The sequence below is a fragment of the Dendrobates tinctorius genome, unplaced genomic scaffold (genome assembly GCF_039654945.1).
Source record: "Dendrobates tinctorius isolate UK_male_01 unplaced genomic scaffold, ASM3965494v1 ptg000241l, whole genome shotgun sequence".
In the NCBI taxonomy this organism is placed as follows: Eukaryota; Metazoa; Chordata; class Amphibia; order Anura; family Dendrobatidae; genus Dendrobates; species Dendrobates tinctorius.
In genome coordinates, this window is record NW_027361908.1 from 1773438 (window position 1) to 1785175 (window position 11738).

Genomic DNA, 11738 nt, shown 5'->3' on the forward strand with positions numbered 1-11738 from the left:
TTTTGCTCAGGTCATGGACCCCTTTTTTGTAAACATGCAAAAAAAACGGAGTACAAATCCACTATTAAAATCACAAGAATTTTAAACCAACAAAACAATGTCATGACAGAATAATGATGAGACATCGGTGCAACACAATTACAGCACCATTAGTGTGACTGCAGGGTTCAAATATGATCTTAAATATATACATAAAGTGCTAGTGCAAAGATAAGGTAAGAAGGGCCCCAGAGATTATATCATCAAAGACCTGATAAGTCCCCAAGTGAGGTGTAAAAATGCAAACTGTCCCTTGCTGTAATGTCACCAGGTCATTACCCCATACACGTCTTACCCATAGCTGCCAAAGGTGCCGCACACAACGCCCCGACGCGCGTTTCGCGCAGGCTTCTTCCGGGGGCAATATTGCAATATTTGAACCCTACTGTCATACTAATGGTGCTGTAATTGTGTTGCACTTACTGTATGTCTCTTATCATTATTCTGTCATGACATTGTTTTGTTGGTTTAAAATTCTTGTGAAATTACTACAAATAAATATATTGATTTGAATTTAATAGTGGATTTGTACTCTGTTTTTTTGCATGTTTACAAATTTGGTGGGACTTATCCATGGCTATTGCTATTGGTGGTTTGGGATTCCATACCTAGGACCGCTTTTGGATATGTTTCCTGCTGTTGGGATTTTGTATTATCAGGTCATGGATCCCGCTGGACCCCGGATCCTGCCAATTCAAACCATGTACCAGGTGCTTTGCCGACAGAAAGATGCACAGGAAGAGCTGTCCATTCAGTTGCAGTCCTTAACCACTAAGTTGGGGGCCTTAAACATCCCTCCAGAGTTCCAGTATGTTCAAGCAGCTGTGTCTTCTCCAGTGATTTCCCAGCCAGTCTGCTTAGTTCCAGATCCAGTTCTCCGACTCGCGGCCCCACCACGTTTTGATGGCAATCCGAAGCTCTGCCACGGGTTCATCAATCAGTGCCGGCTACACTTTGAACTCCTTCCTCGTCACTTCCCTTCAGACCGAACAAAGGTGGCATTTCTTATGTCACATCTTGGAGGTGAGTCCCTCGCATGGTTGAATCCATTATGAGAGAGAGAGGACCCTCTCATTTCCAATTTGTCTGTATTCTTGGAGGCCTTTCTCAAAGTATTCGACGAACCCTGGCGAACCACCTCTGCAGCTTCCGTTCTTCTTCGCTTACACTAGTCCAACTTGTCTGTAGGACAATATGCGGTATGCTTCCGCACTCTGACATCTGAGCTCGGTTGGAATAATGAAGCGTTGGTGGCAACATTCTGGGAGGGCCTCTCTGGAAACAAAGGATGAGCTAGCTGGTTGAGACTTACCAACTACCTTTGATGTTAAAGGGGACCACTGCACCTGCTCCGTCTTTTCAAAGGCCGCTTGTTCCTTCGCCCTCCCTTGTCGAGGACTCATCTGTACCCATGCAGATCGACCACCTGGCCCTTGCTACACAGCGACTGAGGGATCGACGTGCTAAAGGCCAGTGCCTGTATTGTGGAGACATGGGGCACTTCATTCGAGTCTGTCCAGTAAAGCCGGAGAAGCCCCGGCATCTAGGGTATGTAGGAGAGGCCTCCCTAGATGGAAAAAACATCTCCCTACCCCTGACCTTTACTGTGGCTGTGTCAACCGGTGAATCCCAGTTTGTTGAGTCGGCGTACTTGGATTCCGGGGCAGCCTGAAATATTATCCTCCAGGCTGTAGTGGATCGGCTCCAAATCCCAGTTCATCCACTCAAGAACCCCCTGGCAATAACATCTGTCGATGGAAGAACTCTTCGGGAGATGGTTCGTCTGGCTACTGAGCCACTTGTGGTCCGCATTGGGATGCTTAATACTGAAAGGATTGCCTTCTATGTTCTTTCCCATATGTCTCATGCCTTTCTCTTAGGCCTACCATGGCTACGGCAGCACGAACCTGTGTTGGACTGGAGAACTGGAGAGGTGCTATGCTGGGGACATTGCTGTCATGAGAAGTGTCTGGCTCCAGTACGTCCGGTTAAGGCCCCGTCTTGTCCGGAATCGCTGCCCGGTTTTCCTTCTGTCTATTGTTACTTTGCCAATGTTTTTGACAAGAGGGAAGCAGAGACTTTGTCTCCCCAAAGGCCATATGATTGCCCTATCAACTTGATTACCGTATCTACACCCCCTAGAGGCTGAATTTATCCTCTGTCCCCAGCTGAGACTCAAGCTATATTGGACTATTTTCAGGAGAATTTGGCCAGGGGGTTCATTCAGAAATCCTCCTCTCCTGTTGGGGTCAGATTTTTCTTCGTTAAGAAAAAGGATGGATCACTCTGACCCTGTATTGACTATCGAGGTCTCAACCAGATCACGGTGAAAAATAAATACCCTATCCCAATATTTATGTTTCTCCCTCTCCCATAATCATAATTCTGCTTCACGTCACTTGTCTCATCTATTGCATTTTTTCTGTGCTGTATTGTGCATAAATATGTGACTCTTCAGATTTTGTATTAGTCTAGCCTGATGAAGAGACCTGAGTAGTCTCGAAAGCTTGCAATGTGTTACCATCTTTTCAGTTAGCCATTAAAAGGTATCAACCACTGAGGACTCTCAATTCTGAATATTTTTCTATCTACTGGCTAACACGGTACAAAGATATACATCTTTCCTGTACCCTATCCCACTGATTCCTGAGCTGTACGACTTATTAAGAGGTGCCAGGATCTTCACCAAATTAGACTTAAGAGGCGCCTACAATCTAATCCACATTCGCCGGGGAGATGAATGGAAGACGGCTTTCAACACCAGGGATGGACATTATGAATACCGAGTGATGCCCTTCGTGGTCTCAGTAATGCATCGGCAGTTTTTCAATAATTCGTCAACGACATCTTCCGGGACCTGCTTTATTCCTACGTTATCATGTATCTGGACAATATTTTGGAATTTTCCCCGGATCTGGCCTCCCACAGACAAGCAGTTCGGCAAGTTCTTCAGTTTCTTAGGGAAAATCGCCTCTACGCCAAGTATGAGAAATGCGTTTTTGAACAGTCCTCTCTTCCCTTCTTGGGTTACATTATCTCGGAAACCGGACTCAGGATGGATCCTGAGAAAGTCTCTTCCATCCGTAAATAGCCACTGCCCGTGGGAGTCAAAGCAATACAGCAATTCCTTGGCTTTGCTAATTATTATCGGCAATTCATTCTCCACGCTGACCGCTCCCATTTCTACTATGACCCGAAAGGGAGCCGATCCAAAGAACTGGTCCTCCGAGGCTGAAGAGGCCTTCCGCTCTCTTAAACGGTCCTACTCCACTGCTCCATCCTGCATCGCGCGGATTTAAACAAGAAGTTCTTTCTCAAAGATGGACGCATCTATGTTAGGAGCTGGAGCTGTGCTCACCCAGAAGTCCTCCTCGGGCCGCTGCATGTCCTGTGGTTTCTTCTCTAAGGCCTTCTACGCTCCTGAGCGTAACTACTTCATCAGGAACTGAGAGTTACTCGCCATTAAGATGGCTCTGGAGGAGTGGCGATACCTGCTGGAGGGCGGTCTATCCAGTGGTCATCTACACAGACCATAAGGACCTGGCGTATCTCCAGTCCGCTCAGAGACTTAATCTACTCCAAACTAGGTGGTCTTTGTTTTTTGTCCGCTTTAACTTTCTTTTACATTTCAGGTCTGGTGACAAGAATGTCAGAGCCAATGCCCTCTCTCACTCTTTTCTGTCCGAGGATCAAGAGGAGGATCCACAATTTATCATTGAACCATCCAAGATGGTCACTGTCACTCCAGTCAATCTTTCAAGAATTCTGCCAGGGAAGACCCTTGCGGCTGAATCCGAGAAGGAGCGAGTTTTGCCTTGGAGCCACTCGCCCAAGGTGGCTGGTCACGCGGGACAAAGGAAGACTCTACAGTTGATTTCTCGCCACTACTGTTGGCCATCCATGAGGAGAGAGATCTATGCTTACGTGACTGTCTGTCTGATTTGTGCCCGCAATAAAGTCCCCAGACGACTTCCTGCCGGTTCTCTCCTGCCATTACCTATACCATTTTTTCCATGGCAGCACATAGCTATGGACTTCATTACGGATTTGCTAGTATCTGAGACTTGCACCGTCATCTGGGTAGTCGTGGATCGCTTCTCCAAAACGGCACACCCTACCCTGTTGTCTGCTCTGACGTCCACTCCTAAACTAGCTGACAGCTTCATCAAACATATTTTCTCCTGCACGGATTTCTTTGTCACTTAACCTAACACCAAGACCTTTGGCGCAAATTTTCATCAATGAGATTGTAAAATTACATGGGTTCTCTACCAATATTTCTGACCAGGGGGTGCAGTTTATTTCCAAATTTTGGAGGACGTTTTGCACTTATTGTGTGATCCACCTGTCATTCTTGTCAATGGTGTGTCAGGTGTGACAGACTGTCATCCTGGATTGAGGTGCAGAAGGTCATTACGATTAGCTCAAACACTTTTTTTTTTGTATCTCTGTTCTGGAGCGATATCCCTCTCCATTTAGGACCCAGCTGTTACCTCCACCTTGTGTGGCTAATTAGACACCTGTGCTGAAGGTTTAAATTCATTCAGCATCTGCAGCATATTGCTGGTGTTAGCTCTTGTCTCTGTCTGGTTGGAAGTACTAACATGGTACCGCTGAAAATGTCATCTTGTCCTGCAAAACAAGCCGCCATACCGTTCCATTAGCGGAAAAAAAAGTTAGAGCTCTCAGATTAAAGCGATGTAAACATAATAATTTTTTTCTATAAAATTGTTTTTATCGTGTAAAAGCGCCAAAACATATAACAACATAAATGAGGTATCGCTGTAATCGTACTGACCCAAAGAATAAAACTGCCTTATCAATTTTACGACACACGAATCGGCATAAATCAGCCCCCCCCCCCCCCCAAAAAAAAAAAATCCTGAATTGCTGGTTTTAGTTCATTCTCCCTCCCAAAAATCGGAATAGCGATCAAAAAATGTCATGTGCCCGAAAATGGTGCCAATAAAAACATCAACTTGTCCCGCAAAAAACAAGACCTCACACGACTCTGTAGGCCAAAATATGGAAAAATGACAGCTCTAAAAACATGGTGATGTGAAAACTACAAATTATTTTTTGCTATAAAAAAGCGTCTTTTAGTGTGTAACAGCTGCCAAACATAAAAACCCGATATAAATCTGGTATCACTGTAATTGCACTGACCCGAAGAATAAAGTCGCCTTATCACTTATACTGCACGAGGAACGGCGTAAAAAATAAAACCAATTCTTCACCTGCTGCTGATTTTATCATTCTGCCTCAAAAAAAGATTGCAGTAAGGCTTGGCGCACATTTATCCTGTACTCTGCGCTGAAGGCTTGCATCGGGGTTTTGGTGTAATTCTCTGAAATGCGTGATTTAGATGGAACCTCTGGTGGAAGATTCCCTATAATGAGGCATATGGAAGCACTGTAGACGCCGTTTGACCTGTGATCTGGCAGTGTTCTTTTTAGGATTGCATAAAAGTGCCGTTGACCACAGTTTTGTGCACTTCTGAAAAGAAGGACACCATTGAACAGAGGCCAGAAGGAGTCCACAGTAACTCTACTGGCTCATTATAGTGAATGGATCCCTCTGGGGTTTCATCTGAATCACGTCACTCAAAGATTTAGATGGAAATCCCAAAGTAAGTGATCAACGTAGAGTGATGGATAAATGTGATCCCAAACGTTATGTAAAATGTTTCTAATAAAAGCTTCAATTCAATCCACAAAAAAGCAAGCCCTGGTTCAGGTCTTTCATGTGTTAACGGAAATATAGGGGCTCCCACGTTACTGGTAACAAAGGTTTTGGAAAAGAGAAATGGCTTCTCACCCGCCAAAAGAAATTTAGCAAATTCTCCGCTCCCAAATCCAAATTCCCCCTCCCTTCTGAGCCCCACAGTGTATCTAAACCACATATAGCGTCCACGTTTGGCATTTTTGAAGCAATGAGAGCCCGCCTAACTTACAGGTACATGTCTCTAGAAACATGGGCGAGGCATAACGTACTGGTGACTACAGCGTACTAGTTACTACAACGGCAGTTTGCAATTTTTACTTGGCAACATTCATTGCTGTTTTTTTCTGGAAAATAAACATGAAGTCAAAATCGGCACTACACCTGTAGCTAAATTCCCTAAGGGGTATAATTTCTAAAATGGGGTCACTTGAGGGGGAATTCTGTTCTTTTAGCAATTAGGTGCTCTGTATATGGAGTCTGCAAACTCTTCTAAGAACATCTGCGCTTCAGGACGCAAATAGCACTCTGATCCTTCTGAGTCTCTCCATATGGCTAAGTAGTACTATACAGCCACATATGGGGTATTGCCACATTCAGTAGAAATTGTGGGACAAATTTTGGTGCCATTGTTACCCACTTCTTGTGTGAAAACGTAAAATCTGGGGCTAAAAAAAATTTTGGTGGTAAAAATATAGTTATTTTTTCTACACTGCCCAGTAGTATAAAATTATGTGACACACCCGAGGTGTCAATATGATTACTGCACCCCTAGACGAATTCATTGAGAGGTGTAGTTTGTAAAATGGGGTCACTTATGGGGGTTTCTGCTGTTCTGGCACCTCCAAGCCATAACAGTAAATTCTGGCACTCCTTACCTTCTGAGCTTTGCATTGTGTGCCAATAACAATGTTAAAACATTTTAGTGGTAAAAATGTAATTTATTCTTACTTCACCGCTCAATGGTATAAAATTCAGTGAGGCACATGTGGTGTCAATATGATCACTGCACCACTAGATACAGAAAAGATGTATATCTTTGGACCGTGTTAGCCAGTAGATAGAAAAATATTCAGAATTGAGAGTCCTCAGTGGTTGATACCTTTTAATGGCTAACTGAAAAGATGGTAACACATTGCAAGCTTTCGAGACTACTCAGGTCTCTTCATCAGGCTAGACTAATACAAAATCTGAAGAGTCACATATTTATGCACAATACAACACAGAAAAAATGCAATGGATAAGACAAGTGACGTGAAGCAGAACTATCAATATGGGAGAGGGAGAAACATAAATATTGGATCAGTACATAGATAAGGAGTCCGGATGTTTTATAGTCCTCTGATTGGGGTCTCCTAATGTGTTGTGATGCCCCCACCAGGTCTTGAAAGCAAATTCCTTAATTGATGTAAAAAGACATAAATCCATGCGACCCATTCATTCCAGCACTGAGAGTGTCAAAGGTCGTCATAAATTTATACTCCCAAACACGTCTCTCTCTCTGAGATGTGAAGTTACCTTTCAATACCAGTAATTTCATATCCATGTTGCTGTGATGAGGCGTACAAAAATGTTTTGCCACAGGTAGATCCATTCTTTTTTCTCTTATTGTGTGACGATGAGCATTCATCCTTGTTCTAAGCTTTTGCCCTGTCTCCCCCACATACAGACCCCCAGTTGGACATTTAGTACAAATAATTAAGTACACCACATTAGATGTAATGCAGCTGAAAGTACCTGGGATCTTGTAGTCCTGATGTGAGTTGGGGATCTTTATCATGTCCGTGGTCATTATAAATGGACAAGTTTTACATTTTTTCTGGTTGCAAGGAAAGGTTCCTGCAGCTGTTGGAGAGGACAGGGAGCTTCTGACAATGATGCTTAAATTTAAGAAGCATCATTGTCAGAAGCTCCCTGTCCTTCTTAAATTTAAGAAGCATCATTGTCAGAAGCTCCCTGTCCTCTCCAACAGCTGCAGGAACCTTTCCTTGCAACCAGAAAAAATGTAAAACTTGTCCATTTATAATGACCACGGACATGATAAAGATCCCCAACTCACATCAGGACTACAAGATCCCAGGTACTTTCAGCTGCATTACATCTAATGGGGTGTACTTAATTATTTGTACTAAATGTCCAACTGGGGGTCTGTATGTGGGGGAGACAGGGCAAAAGCTTAGAACAAGGATGAATGCTCATCGTCACACAATAAGAGAAAAAAGAATGGATCTACCTGTGGCAAAACATTTTTGTACGCCTCATCACAGCAACATGGATATGAAATTACTGGTATTGAAAGGTAACTTCACATCTCAGAGAGAGAGACGTGTTTGGGAGTATAAATTTATGATGACCTTTGACACTCTCAGTGCTGGGATGAATGTGTCGCATGGATTTATGTCTTTTTACATCAATTAAGGAATTTGCTTTCAAGACCTGGTGGGGGCATCACAACACATTAGGAGACCCCAATCAGAGGACTATAAAACATCCGGACTCCTTATCTATGTACTGATCCAATATTTATGTTTCTCCCTCTCCCATATTGATAGTTCTGCTTCACGTCACTTGTCTTATCCATTGCATTTTTTCTGTGTTGTATTGTGCATAAATATGTGACTCTTCAGATTTTGTATTAGTCTAGCCTGAAGAAGAGACCTGAGTAGTCTCGAAAGCTTGCAATGTGTTACCATCTTTTCAGTTAGCCATTAAAAGGTATCAACCACTGAGGACTCTCAATTCTGAATATTTTGCACCACTACATGAATTCATTGGGGAGTGTAGTTTGAAAAGTGAGTTAACATATAGGAGGATTCTGTTGTTCTGGCACCTCAGGGGCTCTGCCAATGTGACATGGCACCCTCAAACCATTCCAGCAAAATCTGAACTCTAATATGGCGCATTTTCCTTTCTGAGGTTTGCACTCTGCCTCAAAAGTAGTATTCCCCCACATATAGGGGTATCATCATACTCAGGAGAAACTGCACAACTAAGTGTATGGTACAATTCCTCCTGTTATCCTTATGAAAATGCAAAATTTGGGGCCAAAATAATTTTTTTGTGGGGAAAATACACTACTCAAAAAAATAAAGGGAACACTTAAACAACAAAATATAACTCCCAAGTAAATCAAACTTCTGTGAAATCAAACTGTCCACTTAGGAAGCAACACTGATTGACAATCAATTTCACATACGGTTGTGCAAATGGAATAGACAACAGATGAAATTTATTGGCAATTATCAAGACACCCTCAATAAAGGAGTGGTTCTGCAAGTGGGGACCACACACCACATCTCAGTACCAATGCTTTCTGGCTGATATTTTGGTCACTCTTGAATGTTGGTTGTGCTTTCACACTCGTGGTAGCATGAGACAGACTCTACAACCCACACAAGTGACTCAGGTAGTGCAGGTCATCCAGGATGGCACATCAATGCGAGCTGTGGCAAGAAGGTTTGCTGTGTCTGTCAGCGTAGTGTCCAGAGGCTGGAGGCGTTACCAGGAGACAGGCCAGTACACCAGGAGAAGTGGAGGGGGCTGTAGGAGGGCAACAACCCAGCAGCAGGACCGCTACCTCAGCCTTTGTGCAAGGAGGAACAGGAGAAGCACTGCCAGAGCCCTGAAAAATGACCTCCAGCAGGCCACAAATGTGCATGTGTCTGCACAAACAGTTAGAAATCAACTCCCTGAGGATGGTTTGAGGGCCCGACGTCCACAGATGTAATTTATTTTTTTTCACAAATAAACACATCATACCGAAGAAATTTTACTACTGTCATTAAGTTCAATATATCACAAAAAAAACATTCTCCAAATCACTGGAATCCGTTGAAGTGTTCCAGAGTTATTACCTCATACAGTAAAGGGACAGTGGTCAGAATTGTAAAAATTGGCCTGATCATTAACATGCAAACCACCTTCGGGGGTAAAGGGGTTAATAGGAATCTTTACTTGCCTTTGGCATTTTGTGAGTTACTGATTACCCTATGCTGAATCCAGACAGTGTAGTATAGTGTTAGATGTATAAGACAAACCCTTTAATTATTAAGAAATATAAATATCAGTTTTGCATGACCATACTAAAGTCTTCATGTAAAGCTTATTTAGAGATTTTTTTTCCCCATGAGACAGCAGACAAAGACAAATTATGAAGTTTACAACATCTCTGTACTGACGGTATGCATGGACTTCACCCAAGACAGGGATTAGGAGCAATGTATTGGTTCCATTATTGGCATTTTCGCCTTTCAGTGTTGCGATTAAATGCACTGCTGAGTGGTAAAACATCATAGCAAGTAGTGTACATGCTTTTAGGATCTGAGCTTACTGTGAACTGCCTGTATGAAAAGGTGTTTATTAGGTACAGGACAGGGCGGGAATGTGTAAAAAACAGGGATTTTTGTGTACTCACCGTAAAATCCTTTTCTCCGAGCCAATCATTGGGGGACACAGGACCATGGGTGTTAAGCTGTTGCTGTTCTGTCCCCACTTAATGGCGATTAAAGGTATGCAGACATGTAAGTGAGAGAAGTTCCTACCTTTGTGTATCCAATAAGCGAGGCAGACATGACCCTTAGCAGCTTCTCAGATAAGCATACACGCGTTGTGATGAAGAACAATGTTGGTTTATTCCGTAGATAACGATTCAAACATTACACTGAGTCTCTTGCATGGAGCTTGTCTCTGGAGTCGCTACTTGCGGGTCAAAAGACTTTGCTTCCTCAGCTCATGAGGGAGAACAGTTCTCTCAGGTAAGATGTCTGCCGATGACTGAGCAAACAGGAAGAGAAGAGGCTGAAGAGAAGCCCCTCCCCATAGGCTGAACAAGGAAAGACCGAGGAACTAAATGGTCTGGCCAGTAGATGGCAGCAGAGACAAGCGAAAAAACATAAATACATTTCTTTAACTAGAAACATGCATGGAACAGCACACTCCCCGTCTGGAATTCACTATGGGGATTCCACTATTGTCCATAATAATAATAAACCTAAAAGAAAGGGCATGTTAAATGCAACAATTAAAGTTCAAAAAATCAGAAAAAACGGCCAAACTTCGGGTGCAGAACGCTCATCCCGTAGTGGCGCTCTCGATAGGCAGTAAGAGGACGAGTTCATGGATTGGCCTCGCAAAGATCTTCGTCTCACCCTTCCTAAAGACCCTCAGCTCCACATTCCGCACGTTGCCGTCCTGGCTAGGCAGTGTCCTGGTAACAAGTCCCAGAGGCCAGTCAGTCCTTTCAGTGGTCTGGTCTTTCATGAGGACCAGATCTCCTTCCTTGATATTCGGCTTGGGATGTCGCCACTTCCTTCTCCCTTGAAGAATGGTAAGGTATTCCTTCCTCCATCGGTTCCAGAAGTAGTCGGCCAAATATTGGACTCGTTTCCAGTGTCTTTGGTAGGTGTTGGCATGAGTGAAGTCTCCGCTGGGAATTACCGCGTTGTCGATCTTCTGAGTAAGAAGGATGTTGGGAGTCAACATGGTTGGTACCTCTGGATCCATTGACACCGGCACAAGGGGTCTCGAGTTGATGATGGCTGAGACTTCGGCTAAAAGAGTCACTAGAGTCTCGTGCGTGAGTCTCGAGGAGTTGACGTCCTTTAGCATGGAGTTCAGGATGTTGCGTGAGATTCCGATCATCCTCTCCCAGGAGCCTCCCATGTGAGAACTGTGAGGAGAATTGAAGATCCAGGTGCAACCCTTGTCTGCCAGCTGGTCTTGGATTGGCTTGGTGTCGATGTTCAGCTCTCTACATGCACCGACGAAGTTGCTGCCGCGGTCGGACCTCAGCTGCTTTACTGGTCCTCTGATGGCGAGGAATCTTCTCAAGGCGTTAATCAGGCAGGAGGTATCCATGGACTCTAACACCTCGATGTGAACGGCTCGGATGCTCAAGCAGGTGAATAGCACAGCCCACCGCTTACTGTCCGCACGGCTGCTACGAGTTCTGCGTGTGGATACCATCCATGGTCCGAAAA